Here is a 22,281-nt window from a genome sequence, read left to right as displayed (position 1 = left end):
GGGATGAACGTTGTCATTTCGGGCTCACACGTACCGCTTAAACACCGGGTCAGGAAAGGCTATGTCCGCTTCCGACACCGCGGGAAGCTCGTGTGAACCAGAGCATGGTGACGATTTCTCTGGACAGACACACTGGTGTCGGCACTTAGAGAGACAGAGACGGGCCGTGTGACAACTGGCTTCAAAACGCGGTGTGGGTCGGGAATGTGGGAATGACTCAGCTGGGTCATCGTGGCGAGATGCGGCTGGGGCCGCGACTTCTGGAAGGTTCCCTGAGCCTGGAGGACCTGTCAGGGTAGGATGAGGTACAGTAGGAGGGGCCCGGCCACCTCCACGGTCAACCAGCTGGCTGTGTGGCCTTGGACAAGTTTTTTGCCTCTCAGGGGCTCAGTTTCCTCTGCTGTAAAACGGGCTTATAGGTGATGGGGGCTCAGAGAGAGGACGCCGACGGGTGGTGGACACTGAGGAGCTCCCTCGGGTGACCCCCAGGAGTGCCGAGCATTTCGTTAGACTTGGAAATAAGGAAAGCAAGACGCTTAGCCCGAGGGCCAGCTCCACAGAAGCCCCCCAAAAGCTGATCAGCGGGGCAGGCCTTGCAAACAGGAACACTCTGGACAGATCGCAGGATGGCCATTCTTGTCCCCCGCTCGTCCCCTGATGAAAGCTCGAGGGGACTTTTCCTGAATTCTACTGTGAAAACCTGGCAGGGCTTCTGGTGGTAAAACTCACGACAGTGTGGGGCGCCAGGCCGGGCGACCGGGGGTTTTCAGCCCTCAGCCTGGTCCTCGGGGAGCCTCCAGCAGGTCGCCCAGTGCAGTGGACACCTGCCCGTCTGCACTGGTGCCACTGGCATTTCCCGTCCCTGGGCTCCTGCTCTGTGACCGACCGTCCATCTTCCCAACCTGGGGCAGCACCTTGCCCTGTGTGCTGTGCCCTGACTCCTCTGAAGGGCCTCAGGGGACAGCTCGTTTGGCTTTTTCCTGCTGTGTAGACGGGAGTGAGGACTTCTAAGTGCCTTTCACGCAGGACTGGGGACTGGGCGTAATTGTAAGTGACGATTCGGCTCTATTCCTGCGTCTGTGCGGAGGCTTTTGTGCATCTACTTACACCAACATTGCTCAATTCTCTAAGAGCTCCAGTGCCAGCTTCTCTGGAGAGAAGGCCGGCGGGCCCCCTAAGTCACCTTTGACCCCGGTGAACGGGTCACACCAGGTTTCCTGTCCTTAAATCAGGGGCCGGGCTTGGGGCCGGGCCTTTGAGGGCCCAGTCAGTGGGGTCACTATGGCGTGGGGTTCCCCCGTGCAGACGAAACCCACCCGTGACCCGTGAGCCACCAAGGGCGTGCCCTTGGCCGGAGCCTCGGGTAGGATCCTAGGATGCAGTGGGCAGAATGATGGCCATTCCAAGAATGCACGTGGAAATGCGGGGGGCAGGTTAGTGTCCCGCACTTCCCACGTGGTAGCCAGTGGCCTCGTGTAGCTACTGTGGCCGGTCCAATTCGAGGTGAGCTGTGAGTGTAAAACACACCGTACCTGGATTTCAAAGACTCGGTTAAAAAAAAAAAAAAGAGCGAAATCTCATCAGTCGTTTTTGTATTGGCCACAGTTTGAAATGATAACGTTTCGCATCTATTGGGTTACATAAAATGTATTACTAAAATCAATTTCGGCTATTTCTTTTTACCGCTTTACTGCAGCGACGAGAAAGTTTAAAACCACATCCACGCCTTGCATGTGTGGCCCGCGTTAGGGGTCCCTCGGCGGGCGCCCCTAGAGACCGATGGAGACTTATTTGCCGTGATGACGACGCTCTGACCTTGCGCTGCGGCAGAGCGCGGACTCGGGGCTGTCCGATCGGTGTCTCTGTGTCATCTACATTCCTGCCTTCTAGTTGTCAGGTCACCTTGTGTGCGTTTTAACGTCCTCGGTTTTCTGCGTGGACCTTGGCCGGAGCTGGGAGGGAGGCCAGGGGGAGGGGGCCAGGGCCTGCGGCCTCACGGCCTGTTCGCTGAGCTGGGCTGTCTCCGCCACGGGGCGCTTTGCTTTTCCACTGCGGGAACCACCTCTGGCCAACTTAAACAAAGAGCGAATTTATTGGCACGATGTTGAGAAGTTCACAGAACCGAAGACTACTGAGATCCAGGCTTCAAAAAGGGCTCAGTCGGAGTGGTTGTCAGATTTAGCAGCAAACCCACCCCCCCCCCGCCTCCTTCCCGAGGCCGGCTTCTCAGGATGCCCTGCCGGGATTAACCCGCCCAAGCGTCTCCCCTTCTTCCATCGCGCTGCAGGAGACTGGAAGCCCCGGGAGAGGGCGAGAGGGTGGCCTGGGCCGAGGGTGGGCGGGCGCCATGGCCCACCGGGCAGCCCCAGGAGACAGCGGCAGAGCCCTGGCTGCTGCTCAAAGCCGATCTGCTCACTGTCAGCAGGAGGGGGAGGGGCGCTGAGCAGGCAGAAACAATAGCTGTCCACTACCTCATTCCAACGAGATTTCGTCAGGGACCAGCGGAGGGCTCAGCCAACTCAGCTTTTTTTAAGACTCGGTGAAGTTCATTTTTTTTTTTTTAACTTTTAAGTGTAGAAACACTGAAAACCTATACAAAAGAAGACAGAATAGTGAAAGAAAGCTCCATGCACCCATCACCCAGCTTCAACAATGATCAATTTTAGGCTCGATCTTGTTTCGTCCGTAAACCACCCAAATCCTCCCATATCCTTTTGAAGCAAGTTTCAGGCATTATATCATTTCCTATAATTCACTGTGTACCTCTAAAAGATAAGAGCTATTAAAAAAAACACATAATATTATCACCTGTAGGAGAATTCTAAAAATGTCTTCATGGTTTCCAATTGCTGGCTAATGTTTAGATATTTAATAACTCCATCGAGGTAAAATTTATATACTGTATGGTTCACATGACGTGAGTGTAACAGTTTGATCAATCTTAGTAGGTTTCTACAGTTGTCCAGCCGTCACCACAGTCCAGTTTTAGAATATTTCAGAATATTTTCATCCCCCCCAAAGTTTCTTCATGCCCATTTACAGTCAAGCCTCACTTGGGAAAGTGGTCTAGTAATTTCTCACAAACTTAAACTTACGCTCAGTGATGCCTAAGAATTTACTAATCTATCTTTGCTAACAGTCTACTCAAGAAAAATAAAAACTCGTGTCAAGGATGAGTCTGTGAATGTTCACAGGAGAATTATTCAGAAAACTCAAAACTAGAAATAATCCATAAGTCTATCAACTAGTAGACTGATTTTTTTTAATTGTGGTATTTTCATACACTCAAGTGCCAGTGACATTAATAGGGATGAATTACTGATAGATGCAGCACATGGATGAACCCCCAAACCTTGTGCTTCATGAAAGCCAGACGCAAAAGTCCACGTGTTGTAAGATTCTGGGCATGAGAAAGAGAACATGCAGCCGGCGACCACCTGAGCCACCCCTCCGGAGCTCCGCCCTCTCTCCCCTGCTTCTTGGAGGCCCTGATATGACCCCCTCATTGACCACACATGCTTTCAGTTCTGTACTCCAAAGTTCCCTACAATAAGGGCACATGAGGCCCGGCTACTTCTGGAAATAAATACAGAATGCAAGTTTACATATCGGGGGCTCTCTCGCTGCACCCTTTTTAAGGAGCATGTCTTCATGGTTTATAATAATAATCAATACCTTGCCTTTATGATTTTCAAAGTTTCTTTGAAGGTGGTTTGAGAGACTACTATGATCCTGGCAGTTGAGATTGCTGGGAAGACATGTATTCAGACTTTTAAGTGTCTTGTCCAAACTCACGGAAGCTGCTGGTAAAAAATTAACCAGACTCAGTCAGAAGCAGCTCTCCACTGCCCCATCCCCCGCTTCCCCTTCGCAATTGGCTGTGCCATAATTTATGTGTGTTTACGTTTATTGAGCACTTACTGTGTAGCGAGTGTAGAGGGCTTGGGGCAGGGCCTGGCAGGCAAGCAAGTCTTAGGCTGAATCAGCCTACAGCCATTCACGAATAGTCCTTAACTTCAGATGGTTCGACCTAAAATTATAAACCAAACTCAAGTTTAAAAAGTAGGCCCAAGTGTAGGAGGTTAACTAGAAACCATCAGAGCTCTGAACAGGGAAGACGACAGAATTAAATCAAGACGAGGGGACAAAAACGAAGTTGTACTTCGGTGAATTAATTATGTGCCACGGGCAGGAACTGCTCGTTTCCCATGCATCTCTGAATCTATGTCAGCACCGTCTCCGTTTCGCAGTGGGAGGAAAGGAACAAGCAGACGCAGCTTCCCAGGTCTGTGGCGAAATCTGTACCCCGAGGAGGAAATGGAATTCGAGAAGCCCTGGCTTCCGGCCCGGCTCTCCCCGGTGCTGGGACGTGTGGTCGTCCTAACGCACACAGTGCTGGGGTAATTGGAAGCAGACGGGCTGCAGCCTCTGGTCCTGCATGGACCTTGTGGTTACGCGGCCCCCAGCGGCGATGTGTGGGGAGATGTGCGCGGCCCCGGCTCCCCTCGGTTGCGGGGCGCCGATCCACCAGCCATCCCCCCCCCCCCCCGCCCCCACGACTGAACCTGTTCGTTCTTCAAAGGGAAACACCAGCTGAGAGAGAGTCCCACAGACTTTCGGTTAAGCAGAAGGGGTAAACCTAGGAGGCACCGCGTGGCCGCCTGCCCATGTTCATTGTTCACGCAGGACAAGCCGCGGGCTGACGAAGCGTCAGCAAACTGGCTTAGTGAGTTTCGCGCCCTACTGTTTTCCCACCAAGCCAACGGTGGTGAACGCAGGTACCAATGGACATTTAGAATACACCTAGGACACAATGATAATTATTGCCCGAGACCAACACTGACTAAACGCAAGGTAGAAAGAGCACGAAGTCCTCTCGAAACTAAGAATTCGAACCGCGATCCCCGCGGGGGCAGAGCCACGGCCCTCTGCAAACCCGGGAATCAACCGGAGCCCGGGGTCACGGCCGTCACTCGGCGACTCCCTGCCGCAGCGGGAGGACTCACTGCCCGACCCCTCACCTGCAGCGCTTAATTAGCCGTCCTCGAATGGGGCGATTCTTCTCCCTGGGCTTCCAGAAGCGAATCTGCATTCGAGAGAGGAAAACAAACAGGCAGCGTGGGCTGGCGACGACCGCCGTCGGGAGACCTGGCTTCTGGTCGCCGCTCTGCTGGCAGCCGAGTGCTCTCAGGCGATGCCGAGGGACAGCTGGCGGTTACGGTCTGGGGGCGAAGGGGCGGAATCACCAGCAGCCTCCCCGACGTTCGCTCTGCCGTTTCTCCTTAATAACAGGACTCCGATTTTGCCTGGAATGGGATTAAGCCCCCAAATGACCTCTCTAGAAAACGACATTTCTCAGGCTCCCTTGAAGCCCAGGGTGGCCGGCCACGTGACATGACTCTGGTTAATGCGTTTAAGCAGAGGCCACGGGGCTTCGGACATCTGCCTGGACCTTCTCAGCTTCGGCGATGAACGTGCCGCGTCCCCGACAAACGGGGACACTCGGTCACCTTAAAGGGGCGGATGTGCCGTTTCCCCTTTGCTGTCCCCTCGGGCTGCGTGGGGCGTGGGCTCCACACGAGTAGTAACCTCGAAATAAGCTGGAGGACGAGAGCCACCGACGTCACAGAAAGTACTTGGCATGAAGCACGGTTAACCAGGTACCTGAAGGGTGACAGAGAGCGGTGACAGGGAGCAGCTAAGTGGAGGGCACACCATCCCTAGGGCTAGGTGAAGAGCGGGCAGCGTTGTAGCGCTGGGAATCGGAGGAGCCGGCGCTCCGTCTGTGAGGAGGGGGCTGGCTGGCGAGCGGATTCTGAGGGGTCGCAGGGGTGGTTTCTGGGTCAGAATCACAGCAGACAAGACGCCGCTGCTGCTGCTGACGGGCGGGGTTAGGACACGTTGCCGCTTACAGCATGAACAGGGTGAGGGGTGAGACCCAGAAGGGGTCACCTGCCACGGCCCCCTCCTCTCCCTGCCTTGCGGGCTTTGTCTAGCGCCACCTACTGGCAGGTCCTAAGAGGGGGCCAGCGGGCTGAGGACAGGTGGCGGGCGGGTCCCCGCCCACCGCACGAAGCAGACTCCCACGAAGCAGACGCCCAGCATGGTTTTGGAGCCCGGAGGCCAGGCCCTCGTAGCTGAGCACGCCTGCCCTGCTCCGTCTCTCGCCCTCCCCCAACTTCTGTGTGGTCTTCTCGGCCTTTCCTTAGAGTTCCATCACCTATGTGTGCGACCTGGACGGGATGGTTTGATTTGACCTGGTTTAACACTTACTATGATCGGAATTGTACTGTATGTGGTCCACGGTGTCTGGGTTTTGCAAACTGTCGGGGAGAGGCAGGCGTCCACATTTTGCAGGCGGCCGTCGTATGTTCACTGCCATGCTTTACAGAGCCCCTGACCGTGTTCACTGCCATGCCTGACCGTGCCGCGCCTCGCCCATTCGACGGCTGATGGACGTTTTTAGCTGCTGCTCTGAGGTCACGTCCTCCTGTACATGTGTCCCGGGGGGCGTAGATCTCTAGTGTGGTCCCCCGGGTTGGTGGTATCAGCATTACCTGGACACTGGCTGGAGCTGCCGGCGCTGGGGCTCCGGCCTGGCCCGCCTGACTCCAACTCTGGGGGGCGGGAGATTCTGGTGCCTGCTGAAGTCCGAGAACCGCTGTTGTAGGTTATTTGTCCAGGAGGAGGGCTGTGAGCCACAGGATGTCCGGAGCTGAGCATGGGCTCAGCGGGAAGGCTCCGACTATGACGGACAGACAGGAAACCCAGCTCAACGTGGCTCCGACGCCGCCGGGCTTTACGATCTCACGCACAGGAATGCGGGGGACAGTCAGCCCGGGACTCGGCGACGCCATCGAGGGCTCAGTTTCTGTCCAGCATTCAGCTCCTCTGTCCTTGGTTTCAAGCTGGCCGCGGGGGTCTTACCGCCACCCACCCCCGTCCTCTTTTCACAGTCCAGGTTTGGAGACCACTCTCGCTTCGTGTGTCTCCTTTCAGGAACGAAGACCCTTTTCTCAGGAGCTCCTACCCCCGGCCCACTTCCTGTCACGTGTCACAGGCCAAAATTATACACGTGCCTTTGCCCGGCCACTTCTGGGCAAGGTGCTGCAGACCACCATGCTTTTTAGCCCACTCATGGTTCTCTCTTAGGAGCTGGGCCTACCTCTCCCGAAGCCGGTGGAAAGTGAGTGTCTCGACGAAATCTGGGTTCTCTTGGCAGGGAAACGAGAGGGGTGGGGAGCGGGCTGCAAGGCAGGCAACCCAAACACACCGTACGGGTAGAAAGACAGGTTTTCACAGCTGGATGTGGAAGCAGAAACTAGGACCCACGAACCCTTAAGGTGTCATTCTTTCTAGGACATTTATTAAATGTCCCTTTTGGGGAAGTTGGCATCGGTACTCACGTCTCACGAGGTGGAAGGCGTGATAGCTGAGGTCACACTTCACAACAGGTGGCTCTGCAGCGCGGCCCCAATGAAGCGTGCCAACGAAGAAAAGGCAGTCGTTAGACGTGACTGTCATTAATGGGCTGGCAGAGCAAGAATCGAATAAAAGGAACTTAAATGGGCCACAAAGTCACACACAAAACGGTAGCACGGGAGAAGAAGAACATTAGAGAGTTGTTCCAATTTCTGGTAAATTTCATTTTGAAAACAACACTTCTGATTAGAAACGCAACAGATGATCATTGTAGGAAATTGGGAAAATACATGTAGACGAGAAGCTAAGCACATAACCTCACCTCCGGCCACTTAATTTGGTGCATTTCCTTAGAACACTTGGCTTTTTTCCACTTCGCTGTAAACGGCATTTCCCCATGTTATTAAAAATCCTTGGTGGACATCATTTGAAATAATTACACAGCACTTGCATCGGTCAATTACTCTGCAAGACGCTATGATTTTGTGCGTTGGCAGGACGCTCGTGGGGGAAGGGGGTGTGCTGGGTACCTGAGCGCGAACCTTCCGTACCGTTCACATTTGTTGAATTTGGGGGTCAGTTCAAAGATCCAGCATCTTTCTAACCTCTTCTTCAGGTGGGAGCGCTGTCTCCGAATGCTTCTGTGCCGCAGACCACAGAGCAAAACCCAAGACCTTCCAGTGATTAGTGGCCTTTGTTTTCAGGACCCGCCGGCCGGTGCCTTAGCACTTCCTGGAACAACAGCGAGTAGGTTGTCAGCTGCTGCTTAAATGTCATCCCTTGGCTGGGGCGATGGAGCTGAGGAAGCACTCAGAGCCTTTGCTGCAATCCCCTGTCCTACCAGAGTGTCTTGTTTTCTTTCCTATTAAAAAAACCCAAAACCTCGCAATGGCAGAGCTCCAGAATATTTTTTAAGTGCTTTGGTAGGCTTTCTGTCTGCTGCCCGATTACAGGGCGAGCCGGCCCAGACTACCTGCGCCCGACATGGATGGCGTTCCAGCCACTTAATCCTGTTGGCTTTAAGGAACGAGCAGGCGTTGCCGATCACAAACCAGGTCCTGCCGTGTGCTCCTCGGGCTTGTGTTCTTTGTGAGAAGAGCATCTGCTCCTTGGGCTGAAGCAGCGCACCGGCCATCTCACGTGACGATGCCACTTGCTCGCCAGCCTCCCTGTCATCTGTGCCATCGCTGTTCGAGAGTCACGAGACCGCTGCTGCATCCGAGACAGGCCGAGTCCGCACTGTGACGTACACCCACTACCTTGCGAGGCCACGGGTGACCCCCCTCCACAGCGAACTGCTGAATCTTCATTCATCCGGTTTCCCAAGTGAATGCTTTGCCCTGGTTTTGGAGGGACGTCTGCTCTCGCACGTGAATGGATGGCACTCAAATGCGCTTTGAACCGGCTTCTTCACTTTCCTTTTTTTAAAAATTAAATTTTAGTGAAAAAGAACATGCTTCCCACTCAAGAGGCATAAACATCTAGGCTGCTGCCCCTCGAGGAGGAGGCACACTCCCCGGATGAAGAGGCCGTTTCTCTCTGTGACAGGGCACCCTAAACAGACCCACAGGTAACAGGCCTGGTCCCCAGGGACACGAGGACTCAGGGATACACGATGGCTCCGTGTTTCGGCCTGTGCTTCTACTTAAAATGGAAGCCAAACTTCATATGGATATAAATGAATGAATAACGCAGTACCAGTTACTGGTTAATGTACACTAGCAACACCGGGAAAAAAGGGACAAAGGAGTTGAGATTCAAGGTTATGTCTAAGGAGGAAGGGATATAAGCTTCTTGTTTTTCTCTCTAATCTTCCTAGTATGAGTCTGCTTTTTAAAACATTGTTTCATTTATTGGGTCTTTGGTTTCGAAAATGAAATGAGAAAGGGCAGCAGGCAGGAGAGGCCCCTTGCTCAGCCGCCCCGCCTCCTATGGTGCCCGGCACCGAGCCCACAGCGGAACCATCATGTTCCGAACTCCAGGCAGCCAGGCAGCCGGTCTCCTTTGTGAGTGTGAGTCTGAGGCCCCAGCATCTTGTTGGTGTTACGCTGGTGAGAGGGACCAGGGGCACCGCTCCGCTCAGGCCGCTGGAACCCTCTTCCTGCTTAGAAAAGAGGCTTTGTTTGACTCCTTTTTTTGGCCTCTGAGGCACCAAAGGGAGTGATTAATAGAGAACCACCTCGAGATTTCAATAGAGCAGCAGCGTGAGATCCCGGGGCCGGCCAGGCCTTTGTTCTGCAGAAAACAGCTATAAAGCGGCGATGGGCTGCTGGCTGGGAACCCGGCCCTCATGCCTGCGTGGCTTCCTTGTTGCCAGCCCAACCTCAGGTCCTGAGCCGGTCTGGGAAGATTCGTCTGCCCGCATGCTGGGCAGTGTGATCTGCAAGCGGGCCTGGGAGCTGGACAGAGGGATGGCTGGGCCTGCTGGGCCCTGGAGGGGGGGGCACCAGGGGTGGGGCCGGTGAAGGGGTGCAGGGAGGGCTCCTCCGTGGGGGTGCCAAGGCACCCGGGCCTCCAGGCCTCTGAACAGCCACACGGCTCTAGGCTGTCAGCCTTGGCTCCACTTTAGGCCACTGAGCGGGGCTCCTACTGCCGCAGCAGAAACCAGGGCAGGCCTGGGAAGTGAGAGGAAGGCAACAGGGCACAGAGGAGTTAAAAGAGGAAGGAAATCACCAGCTGGCAGGCCGGGGCCGGAAACTACGGCCCGTGCGGAACCACGTTAGCTCACATCGCCCAGGAATAAAGATCTGTGTCTTTCCGGCTTCATTTCTGTCTTATTAATGTAGTATCAATCAACGTTATCACACACTACATTTAGTGACAATAAATTTATTGAGAAAATAGCGGGGTGGGTGGCAACTCAATTTGACAGACTGCTGTTGAATTCACCCAGAGGTCGGCTGTGGATATGAGTTCAGCAAAAGTAAGCAAAAGTGTTTGTAAGAGTACCGGAGAATGGCATCTGAGAATCGGTTGGCTCTAGGGGATTCACGAGAAAAAGCATTGTATGTTTCATCATAGTTTGTAGCTTTGCACATGCTTCACATCAGTAAAATTTCTAATGAACATATGGATGTATCTATGCACTCCTTCCCCAGCCACTTGCGAAGTATGCTCTGTTGTCCTGTTCTTTAGGGTAAGTACTTCCTGTCATCCTTTATAATCTAACCGCTTTCGGATTTCCTCTTACTTAGATATGACCCATGTCCCTTAGAGCCTGGGTCAGCGCCTGGCACACAACAGGTATTTTAAAAATGTTGCCCAAGTGAGTAAACTTCTGAGGAATAGTAATTTTACAGAACAACTTGCAGTGGAAATGTAATTGTGAGCCTTTACAACAAGACAGCAGAAAAAGTCAGGGAAAGTTTGTGTTTTTAATCTCTGTGAGCCCCTTCAAATCTTTGACTTAACAGTATAGTCAGAGGAAAAAGAAAAAAAAAAAACGCCACAGTCACGGTGATAACTACAGACTCAGAGCTTAGGACGGGCCTTGCAGTGTTCTTTATAGAGCAGCATCTCTTCTACAATGTAAGTGATGTTAAAATAAACCCGAAACGATTCTTGAATATTTAAATAAGCTGCTTCACCACCCGTTCACTTGTGCAACACGCACTAGGCAGCTCACAGCACACTGACGTCACACCAGGACCAGAACGCAGGCTGGAGGGGCCCCGCCCGCCGGACCTGCGCGATCAGCGCCGTGCACCCCCACGCGGACAGCCAGCGTCCCCTCCTGGGGTCCCACGCGCTCCCCGGCCCACTCCCGTGACGCTGGCGAGTCTCCCGACCCCGCCGGCAGCGCAGGCCGGGTGGACGCGCAGCCGTCAAGAGGGCGCAGGCGGCCCACGCCCGGCTCCTGCGCAGACCGGAAGGCACGCCGTGACGCGTTGTGCGCAGGCGCGACGTGCAGCGTGGCGCGCCGGGCGGCCGCCAGGGGGCGCCGTGGGGGTGGGGAGGCCGCCGCACCGGGACAGGACCACGTGCGCACCACGTGGCGCCCCCGGCAGTCCCAGACCGGGCAGGACCTACGGGTCGGCCACGTCGCGCGCGGCCAGAAGCTTGCGGAGCTGCAGGGCTCAGTCTCTCGGCCGGCGTCCTCGCTGACCTCTGACCTCCGACCCCACTACCTTTAGGGTTACCCCTCACCGGCGGCCTCGCGCTGTGTTTATAAACAGAGGTCCCGGCGGAACCAAAACCCCGGATCGCGGATTCACTCTCGAGGGAGCGGGCCCTTCCGCGCCGTGACCCTTCTGCGCACGCGCCGCGCAGCTGCTCCTGCGCTTGCGCCGGGTTGGGGCGGGGCCAGGTTGGGGCGGGGCCGAAGCGCGCCGGGGCGGGGCCGGGGCGGGGCCGGGGCGGGGTCGCGCTGCCGGGAAGCGGGGCGGCGGCAGGGCCCTGCTGGTTCCCCGCTGCGCTCTGGGCGGGGATCCGCCTGCCTGGGCTCCTCGCTTGGAGGGTGGGGCTGAGTGAGATGCTTGGTCGCGAAGATCAAGTAGCTGCTTGCCAGGCTCATGCTGTCCCCAGGGCAAGTTTCCACCTGGCCACCAGAGAGCCCCTGTAAGCACGTTGTCACCGTGCTGGTGACCGGGTGAACAAAACGTGGCGCATACGCTGAGACACTGCTCGGCCTTACACGGCAACAGAGTGATTTCATGTTACGTAACGCGCTCTGGCGTGGGTGGGCCTGCCCCTCGCTGCGCAAGGGAAGGAAGCCGGCCAGAGAGAACGATGCTCTGGGATTCCACCAGGTGCGGCCCCTGGAGCCGTCGAGTTCAGAAACATGGTAGCAGGGCGGGTGCCAGGGGCTGGGGGCGGGGGGAGGAGGCCCCATTTGAGAAGACGGAAAAGTTCTGGAGACGGTGGTGGCGATGCTGTGCCGCTCTGTGGATGTGCGCCGTGTCGCCGAGCTGGAGACTTCCCCCCGAGTCGTGCCTTATGTGCGTGGTACCCCCCACCCCATCAGAGCATGTTGTGCCTGGCAGTACCCTTTCCGTGTTCTAGAAGGCCCCGCAGCCCCTTACTCTGCGCGTGTCACCTTGAACCCCTCCAGCCCCAGCCAGCTGCCTTTCTTGCCTGGAGCGCACCGGCCTCCCGGTTTTTCCTTGCCGTTCCTTCTGACGGACGCTTTTCCCCTCTCCTCTTCTCATAGCTGTTTCCCCCTCATGTATCTAATAAACGTGGCCATGTTACCTCGAGCTGGGCACGGTACATGGAGCAGGGGACACACAGGTGATGGCCGCGGGGAAGAACCCGCCCCTTCCCAGACTTGGTGTTCTGGCAGAGCGCGGCCGGTGGGCACAGAACAGTGTCAGGCGGTGGAAGCGGTGCACAGACATGGCAACCGGGGATCTAATCCAGGTCGGGTGGCCCTGAGCATCTCTGAGGGGCAGCCATCGAGCTGAGATGTACGAGATGAGGCGGCCGCGGAGGATTGGGAGTAGGGCGAAAAGGGGATTCCCCCGGAGAGAGGGGACGCTGGTATAAGACGCCCGGAGGCCAGAGCCGTTTTTGCGTGTTTGAGGGACAGAAAAAAGTCCAGGTGGTGGGAGCCCGAGAGGGAGAGGTTTGCGGAACGAGGGCACGCGGGTGCCCCAGTCACTCTGACTGGAGCACATCACCCACACACTTGCTAGTGTAAAACAGTCGTTTTGTTTGGCTTTGCAATTTGTTGGGTCAGGGGTTTGTTTAGGGCTCGGCTGGGCAGTTCCTGCTCGGGGTCCCACCAGATGTGGGGACTGTGGGCACCTGGAGGCTGGATGGGGCTGGACGTCCAAGTTGGCTGACTCACCTGGCCAGCAGGTGATGCGTGCGGGCTGTCGTTGGGCGTGCCCACCTGTGGCTTCTTTAGCATGGCGGCCGCAGGGTGCGTGAACTTCTTACACGGCAAGGCTCCCGAGAGGCAGGAGGACACTGTGTGGCCTTTTAGGATTTAATCCTCCGAAGTCACGGGACGTCACTTTTCTCATACTTTGTTGATTGGACCAATCAGAAACCTGCCCAGACTCAGGGACCGGGGCCCTAGGCCCCACCTCTTGATGGGAGGGGCGTCGAGACTTGGAGCCGTGTTTTACAATCATTGCAGGTGAGCTGGGCTCTCTCCACAGATGGAGATAATGATGCTTCGAGGCGAAATGCCTTGTCCCAGGTTCCAGAGCGGGGCAGGGACAGGGACAGGGTGACCCAGTCCCGCCCTCACATCCTTCCCACCCGCCTCTGCTGCAGCCACGTGGGGGGGGCTTTGGCACTGGAGTCGTCTCGACCTGCCTTTGGCTCTGATGTCTCTCAGAGAGGCTTTCTGGAACCGTGCCCTCCTAAGGTAGCACGTGGCCCTCCGTTTCAGGACCTAGTTTTAGTGCCTCCGTAGCCCTGGTCACCGTCCCCGATTATGGGTCATTGCTCGTCCGGCCCACTCCTGAGAGCCCGTCTGGGTCCGTCACAGCTGTGTGTGCAGCGCCCAGCCCGGCCTGGGCCCGCAGGGGGCGTCCCAGCGTCTGCTCGGGCTTCACTCTGCACGTCCTCTCTGCCTTCCTGACTGCTGCTCATCGGGCCCCTGGGACACACAGACACTCTGCAGGCGAGAGCATGGTCCTCACAGAGTCCCTCGGGCCCACCGCACAGGTGGGAGGTAGAGCCGAGGTGCCGCTCACGGACAGGACTGCTCGCCCACCGCCGGTGTCCCCGGCCCCATCTCCCCGACTCGTCCCGGGCTGGAGAATTCATGAGGGCGGGGCTTTAGTCGACTGCGGGGTCCCACTGGCACGGCTGTGAGGGAGTCTTATCGAAAGATGTGTGTTAGTTTACATCACACCTCATATCGAGGGAGTTAAACAGGCTCGTCGTGATAACAGCGTCAGAAAGATAATGATTGGGCGAGAGAAGGGGGCGTGGAGCAGAAAGGGAAAATGATGAGGAAAAGGAGGCAGTTTTATGATGAGCCTTGCCTGGGGAGGCAGTGCTGCCGTTTGCTTGACCGCGAGGATGTTGCCAAGGGGACGAGGTCTGGGGACAAGCTGGCCACACCGTCGGTGGCGTCTCTTTCCTCGAGGGTGTCAATGTCGATTTTAGAATGAAGACCCCTGGGGCGTGGAGCTGCAGAGTGTCCACAAGGGGCCTTTCACCTCGCCGGTTGGGTGGGGAGGCCCAGCCATGATGGTCGTGGGTCCTGAGGACACGGCAGGAAAACCTCGGGCCTCCGTCCTGCGTGTAAGTTGTCCCCCTGCCAGTGGAGCCACAGAAATGGCGGGATCCCCCGCACCACCAGTGAAGTCCCGAGTGTGCCAGCGAGACCTCGTCAGATGTGCGGGCCATCGTATAGCGGTGGGGTCTCAGACGCGGAGGCAGTCTCTTCCCGAAGCAGCACACAGGGTTCCCGTGTGAGTCCTCGCTAGCCCTCGTCATTTCTGATTTTAGACTCGTATCCATCCTCGGAAGTGTGAGGTGCTGACTCCTCGTGTCCCGATCTGCATCTCCCTAATGAGTTGTGGTGCTGAGCAGCTTTCCATGTGCTCATTGGCTATTTGTATATCTTCCCTGGAGAAAATAATTCTAATAAATATTAATAAAAGTATGAGTAATGCTTTTATTTTATTTTAATAAAATGCCGGTAAAATATTCTAGCATAAAGTAAGGCTCTCGAACTTTGCTTCATGTTGGGCCCAGCCGGGGCGTTCGACACAGCCCAGGTCTGCGTTTGCGCCCAGTGCAGAGGACACTGGGGTCTCCGGGCGTTCCCATGTCGGCACTTTTTAAAAAGCCCTGCAGATGGTTTCGGTGGGCAGATGGGCTTGGGGACCGGCACGGTGTCTCAGACTCTACCGTGTCTACGCGTCACCGGGGAACCGGTTCAAAAGCAGATCCCGACCCAAAAGGTCAAGGGTGGGGCCTGGGACTCTGCATTTTAACATGTTCTCAGGTGATACTGAGGCTGCATCATCAGTAGCAAAACTCTTCTGGGTGATGCTGGTGCTGATGCTGCTGGCCGTGGTCCACATTCTGAACATCCTGGATCAACCGAAGCATCAGACCAGCAGCCCCTGGCCTTTGCTAGAAATGCAGACTCTCAGGCCCCGCCCAGCCTACTGGGAGTGTGCTAGGCACGGTACGCTGGGGCAGGTGCTGGTCTAGGACACGCCTCGCCTTGGCCCTATAGTCGAGCCAGCTCTGAGCGCTGGGTGTCACCCCTGCAGGCAAAGGGAGTGAGTGTAATGGTGAGCAAAAGCTTCTCAAGTGGTCTGACCTTTCTGGGATTCAAAACCCTGATTACGAGGGTGATTTTGTGTTTCCAGCCAAGTTCGCAGCACCTTGAGTCATCCTGGAGAGTGCCCCAGTGCCCTGGAGATGGCAGTGCAGGACGGGGATTGAGGCTGGCTGAGCTGGGAAAAGGCCAGCGGCTCCTCCCTGACTTAGTGCCGCAGGTCCTGGACCTCCAGGTCTCGCCCGGGGGAGCTCCTACCCTGAACTCTGGCTTCCTGGGTGGATCAGGACTGTGAGTCAGCCCTGAGCGGTCCTCCGACAGGACAGCGCTGCGGGCCGCTGGCAGGAGGTTTGTGTAATCAGCTAGCACTGGAGAGCATTCGGCCACCGGATGAGCGTTTGTGAATGCCGGCTGCGTGGCAGGCGGCCTGCCAGGTGCCCGGGACACAGACCCAGTGCAAAGAAAGCAGGGGGGTGATGAGGCGTCACCCCAGACGGTTTTCCGACCTCGTCTGGGAGGCGAGATCGGAGGGGTAAGTAAGTGGCTTGGCAGGGCGGCTTGGACAGGAAGCGTGCTTGGTGACTTTAAGGTGACAGGATAGCTGTGCCTCTGCACAGATGACAGATTTCCCTACAGTTTCCTCTTCTCCCTGGTGGCGAGCTAGTCTTAGCCAATCAAAGCAAGAGTTCACGGGACACCGAGTCACTCAGAGTGCCCTGCGCTTTTCTACAGGAATGGCCCCAAACTACGGGGAAATACCCGCCCTCAAAATAATCAGCAAGTGTCCTCTGAGTGTGTGTCACGGGAAGGATGTGGCTCTGGGCTGTGCTGAGCAGCAGTCGGCAAAGGACCACTGATTTTGTTGAAAAGATGGGATACTCCCCATGAGAAGACCCGTTCAACGTGGTTCATGAACGGGCAAATGGGAGCCCGAGGGTGCGGGTGCAGGGAGCTCAGAGGACAGAGGGTGGGGTGCGGGGGAGGAACGGGGGTGGGCTAGTGGGGCGGGTGCAGGGTGGGCCAGGCGGGAGGACTTGGGGGACAAGGCTGGTGCTCAGGGAGCCGTGTCTCCCCGGTTCGTCCACCTCGGTGCCTGAAGGGGCCAGGGAAGGACGCGTCCAGGGCCCATCCGGCTGGAATCCGGCTTTACCTGAAAGACACTCGCATGGTGGAGGCCCGTGGAGCGTAAGGATGATGTTTTGAATTGCTGGCCACGCCACTGGAGTTTCTCCCTAGCTTTTCCAGGCAAACCGAGGCTTCAGGAAGAGGCAGGTGTTTCAGGCACGTCGCTGACCACAGCCCTCAGCTGGACCCGAGGGCCGGGCAGGGGTTTCTTCCCTGGGTGCCTCGGGTTCAAATCCCACACGACTTTACCAGCGGGAGCTGGAGTGGTCCCAAGAGTTACATACATCATTGGGACTCCAGGGACTGGCAGGCATGAGGGGCGTGGTCTGCCCTGTGAAAACCTGGTTGCCATTGGCCCTCGGAGGGACGGCGAGGGGACGCCGTGCCACACCAGCCGGGTCACCACCTGGAAAGGGCAGGGAGAGGGCCTGGGGAAGGGGGCCACGGGGGCGGCCGCTGGCTCACGTGCCGTGAGGAGCAATGCAGGGATTGTGAGAGGCGGCGAATACTTGCACCCCTCGACGCCGTGCGCTGAGCCCTGCCCCCCAGCCTGCCTGTGTTGGGAGGTGGCTCTGAGGGAGCAATTAAGGTTAAACAAGGCCCTGAGGGTGGGGCCCTGATACCCTAGGATTAGTGTCCTTATCAGAGAGCTCTCTGTCTGTCTCTCTCTGCGCTGCGAGGTCACAGTGAGGAGGTGGCCGTCTGCAAGCCAGGAAGAGAGCTCACGCCGCAAACAGACTCTGCGGGCTTGGCCTGGGGCTTCCAGCCTCCGGACTGTGAGAAAATAAAACTCTGTCGCTTAAGCCACCCGTCTGTGGCACTCGGTTATGGCAGCCTGGGCAGACTGACGCACCACGTTTATCAGATGCCTGCTGTGTGCCAGGCCTGGAAGGCTCTGCACGGGTGATGCATTTTTATTTCTATTTATTTGATTTTATTTTTTTAGGTCAGGAAGGGGTGCTGTGAGCCCTACTTTTCCCCGGATCTCTCCCTCACTTTGTAATTACATGTTCTCTGGCTTGTCCGCCCATTTTAATTGTACGTTTGTCGTCCACTTCCTGTGCACTCAGCCTCTTGCAGAAGACTCAGCAGGAACAGGCGCTCAGTGGCTGTTTGTCCTTGGTGGATCCAGGCACCGATGGACGTGACGGGTCCTCGTGGAACCCCCAAAGTTCGGCCAGGTTGGCGTCGCCTGCCTGTTACAGATGGGGATCCTGAGGCTGAGTGAGGGGCGAGGTACCTTGTCTCAGACGCATGCCCCTGGACAGTGGTGGCTGCGGTGGGAACCCCGGTGTTGCTGGCTGTGGAGATCCCGCAGCCCGCAGAGGAGCCAGACAGCCTTCCGAGGCCGGGCTCGCTGCAGGTGTGCCAAGTTCTCCAGGATGGCTTCGAGGTGGCCACGTCCAAGGGGGTGCTCACAGATGCCGAGGGCCTCAGAGCTGGAGAGGGTCGTAGAGGACATCGTGCTACCCTTTCATCCTGTGCTGGCCCTGGCCTTCATATCCCGGGGTCTTGGTCCTCCAGAGCCTGCTCAGACACGGCCCCGGGGGCGGGGCTTCCCTGCCACAGAGATGTTTGGTTGCTTATGTTCTTTATCCTGAGCCAATATCTATTTCCCTGGTTTAAAAAGAATGATAAATAGGACAGAGCCAAGAGGAGAACTGTGAGGTCTCGAGACCTTCCTCTGGCCTGACAGCAGCGCATTCATCAAAGCTTCGCGTCTGGCCCTCCAGACCCCTCTGGGTCCGCCCGCTCGGCCCCCCTCAGCCCGCGTTAGTCCGGCGCACTCGTAGGGCCACGCCCAGGGCCTCTGCCTCGTGCTCCGCAGAAACCCAGACCCGCGAGCTCTTTACCTTCCGTTGGCATCGGTGGTCTCCGTGGATCCAGGCGGACCCCCCGGTCCCGCCCGTAGCGAGCGCCGTGTTCTCCCGGGGCTCACAGATGTGAGGCTTTCCGCCCAGACGTCAAGCTCTGCAGCTCTGGCATCTGCCCTCGCTCGCCCTTTTGCAAAGCGGGACATCCGGTCATTTCCGCGCTCTCGGCATCTCCCCGCTCCTCGGGGACCTCAGGATGGGCCTCTGTCTGTCCGGGTCGCAGGGCTGTTGGCTGCAGCGCCCCCAGAGCCTGGCCGGGGGGTGCTCGGCGTCCGCGGGGCAGCACCTCACGGAGCTGACCCCAGCCCCGCCACCTCGTCCGCCGTCCCCTCGTGTCTGCGACCCTCCCGATCTCTCAGATCCCCACCCGTCTCTAGTTATTCTTAAAAAACAGCCTCTTTTTTTGTGTGCGTGACTATAAAAGTAACATGTGCATTAAGGACCCAAGAAATAACGGAACAAAAATGATCTATAATTTGGTGCTCAAAAAGTAATGACTCCCGACTTGTTCTTCCTGAGGTTTTGACTTGGGGTCCGAACGGCCTGACAGGGTGTCCCTAGGACACCTCACGCCCTGCCTGGCCGCAGTCGGCCTCCCCGTCCTCCCCCTTCGCAGCCCTCCCCAGTCCCCAGATTGGCCGACGGCATCTCGCTCCCCAGATCACCCAAGACGAAAGTCTTGCGTTATCTTCCTTTCGACCTTGACATCCAGTTAGCCGTCAAGACTTGCCCAGTCTCGCTCCCCGGAAGGCTTCTCACCATTACGCTGGCTTCCGGGACAGGCCCCTTGTCGCCGCCGATCTGGATTACGGTCACTGCTCCCTTGCTGGTGCCCTCACCTTTAACCTCTCCCGCTGGGGGATCTAAATCTCTGCGCCACTGCCAAGACGAGACCGAGACACCCCTGTGTTCGCAGAACCTCAAGGACACGTCCTCGTCCAGAGAAACACCCAGCATGGCGTTCAAAGATCCACGTCCTTGGGCCCAGATCTCTGCCTCCGTTCTCATCGTCTGTTCAAACGTCTCCTCCTCCAGGCAGCCACCTCTGATCGTGAGAGTCAAAACGAGCAGCCCCCTTTCCTCTGTTCGCCCACGAGGCTGTGGTCGGGTCCCTTCGGCAGGTCTCACCAGTCGCTTTGGGGTTTGTCGCATATACATCGTGCTTCCCCTTTAGACTGGGAACTCGTCGCTGCCAGGAATCGCTTCATTTGTCTCTTGTGGCACAAGAGAGTCGCATATCGTCCAGCTGGACTTCGGTGTGGGGTTCAGCCGGGCACGGGAACTGGAACCCCCAGAGCAGGGCTGTTCATCCACACGTCACTCTGCCTCTCTGGAACTCCAGGCTCCTCTTTTAAAAAGCTCTCGAGTTTTAAATGAATTTTTCTATTTTAAACTTAATTTAAACTTTACATATTTAAAAGTTAAAAATCATATTTCCCAGTTGGCCAGTCCCGCTGAGTTTGCTTGAGGAGTCGCCTATCTCTTTCCCATTGGGTCTAGCCACATGGAAGTGGGGTGGGTTTGTGATTGGGAGTCTGCCCTCCCCTGTCAAAGGGAGTCGCACGAGCCACACCGGACCCAACCGGATGCTTCTTCCTCTGGACCTGGAATTTGGGGCAAAACAGAAAAGAGCTTACGAATGAGTAGAGAGCTCTGTTCCATTCTCCCCAGTCCCTCTCCTGTGACCTGTTGTCTTAGGGTGCGCCCAAATTAGGGCCCCTCCCCTTGCGGGGTTAGGCCACACTTAGGTTTTTTTTGAAAATTACAAAGAGATGAAAATTCCAGGCCCCAGAGGGCTTCGCTGTCCTTTCATGCCCTCTCAAAGCCATATTGAGATGCAGCCCATAGCACACCCCGCTGTCCGCCGGAGGCGGGCTTCCTCACTTGTCTAAACATCCTGGACCTCTGAGCTGGCAGGGCTTACCTGGCGCAGGTGTGGGTGCATGCGATCACCCAGTTTACAGCTCAGCATGATGGAGGGAGCCTCCGTGATGGAGCAGTGTGGGCATGCCTACTCACGACGCTTGTTTTATTTGAGATGCTGGGAGGGTAAGTTTCTCTCTGGAAAATCATAACAATAAGCAAGGAAAATCCCCAAAGAGAGGCTTCTAGATGGCCAGCGCACAGACTTTGTGTGCTCCCCCTTTGTTCCAACCTATAGCCCAGCTTCCAGGAAAGCAGGAAAGGGTGTGGTTCGATTTCGGTTGGTTTATTAACCCAGCTACTCTCTCGCTACTCTCTCGGGAGAGCCATCATGTGACGGTGATGATGTCATCCGTAACTCTGTGATATGCTTTTTAACTCTTGAGCTGCCTTGGTTCTTCCCACTTCCGAGTCTGATCGTCCCGATTCCCCTTGATCCGGTGAGCCCTGGATTGCTTTGGGACGGGTTTGCAGGCAGCAGAAAAAGAGTGGGGTACATGCCAGAGCCAGGCGGCCCAGGTCTGGTCTCCAGCTCCACGGGGGCCCCGTGCTCCAGACTCCTCCTCTCTCCTTGCTCCAGCCGTCCTCGGCATGTGGCCACACGGTGGTCACGGCTGCTGCCGCTGCAGCCATCACGGCGACATCCCATGGAGGAGAGACCAGGAGGGGGGGAGGTCAGAAGGGCATCGCCCGCACGGTCACACACTAAAAACTTTCCCCCTGCATTGCCACCCAGGGGACTTCCATTTACGCCTCACCTGCCACGGCAGGTGTCCCGTGGGGAGCCCTGGTGTTTAGGGAGCTGAGAAGGGACGCCGCGCCGCCCGCCCCCCGAGGTGCACGCGGGCTTCCAGATCGCGATCTTCGCCTCAGCCTGACATGCTCGGATTAGGTTGAAGTACTTTGTGTCTTTCGGCCAGAGGAGGCTGGCAGCACAACTCATTTTGGCCTTCTTCTAGGAATAAGGCCTTTTGGTTTATGGTGGGAAAATACGGGTAAGAAAAAGAAGATCAAAATCACCTGTAATTCCACTACCCAGAAATAAATATCGTTGCTAAAATTTACATGTTAATAAGTATTCTACTAACTAGTGGCTTCCTAAGGTTTTTAAAAACCCTTGAAGGGATGCTCACGTCACGAAATAGAACGGAGCTGCTTCCGCTGGGACTGGCTCTGGCGACAGAGACCCCTCCCTGGCGGCCTCCTCCTCCTCTGGCTGAATTTGGACGCAGTTGGGGAACCACTGCCCTATAGGACAGGCCCCTTGGGGGATGGGCGGAGACCTCCTGTTTAGGTAACCAGCCCTCTGTTGACGAGTACTCAGGTCACTCAGGTCGTTGCCTGGTTACCCAGGCACAGACAAACTTTGTTGTGGGTGTGGTCTCTGAGCTTCTCCATCCGCCAGGGCCATTTCCACGGGGAGCTCACTCGCTCGCTGCCTTGTGGGGAGGACAGGCCAAGGGGAGTTGGGCTATTCTTTCTCTGCCACGGGGTGGCCTCACACCAAGGGGTGCGTCCCTCTCCTTTCTCCCAGTGATAACGAGAGCAGCCATGGCGGACACACTAGTGTCTCTTCAAACGTCCCCTGCCGGGACGTGATGCCCTCGACGCCGCTCTTCGGTTTCGTCCTGGGGTCCGTGTGAGGCTGGCATGTCACCATTATGGGGCTGCCACGCTGGTTGTTGATGGCCGGGCTCCATTCCGTCTGGTTAGCAGTACTGGCTAGCCGGCGTTTTTTAAAAT

The 22,281-nt window shown here is 56.6% G+C and overlaps 3 long non-coding RNA genes across 3 annotated transcripts in view; 1 reads left to right on the top strand and 2 right to left on the bottom strand.

The window, feature by feature from the left end:
• Positions 1 to 2,549: 2,549 nt before the first annotated feature.
• On the bottom strand, positions 2,550 to 4,276 carry LOC118605415. Its single transcript, XR_004952129.1, has 3 exons — positions 3,922 to 4,276; positions 3,676 to 3,803; positions 2,550 to 2,590 (listed from the first exon to the last, which is right to left on the bottom strand). It is a non-coding gene; the product is annotated as an uncharacterized LOC118605415 (long non-coding RNA).
• Positions 4,277 to 15,949: 11,673 nt separating this feature from the next.
• LOC118605595 overlaps positions 15,950 to 22,281 on the top strand; it is a 62,369-nt gene continuing 56,037 nt past the window's right edge. The window contains exon 1 of the long non-coding RNA XR_004952217.1: positions 15,950 to 16,148. This is a non-coding gene — a long non-coding RNA (uncharacterized LOC118605595). The remainder of the gene's footprint in view (positions 16,149 to 22,281) is intronic.
• LOC107521428 lies at positions 17,649 to 20,789 on the bottom strand. The gene is made up of 2 exons (XR_004952215.1): positions 20,540 to 20,789; positions 17,649 to 20,219 (listed from the first exon to the last, which is right to left on the bottom strand). It is a non-coding gene; the product is annotated as an uncharacterized LOC107521428 (long non-coding RNA).

The sequence above is a fragment of the Rousettus aegyptiacus genome, unplaced genomic scaffold (assembly GCF_014176215.1).
Source record: "Rousettus aegyptiacus isolate mRouAeg1 unplaced genomic scaffold, mRouAeg1.p scaffold_m13_p_7, whole genome shotgun sequence".
NCBI lineage: Eukaryota > Metazoa > Chordata > Mammalia > Chiroptera > Pteropodidae > Rousettus > Rousettus aegyptiacus.
The sequence above is the reverse complement of the archived record's forward strand: the minus strand, read 5'-3'. Positions and strand labels throughout refer to the sequence as shown.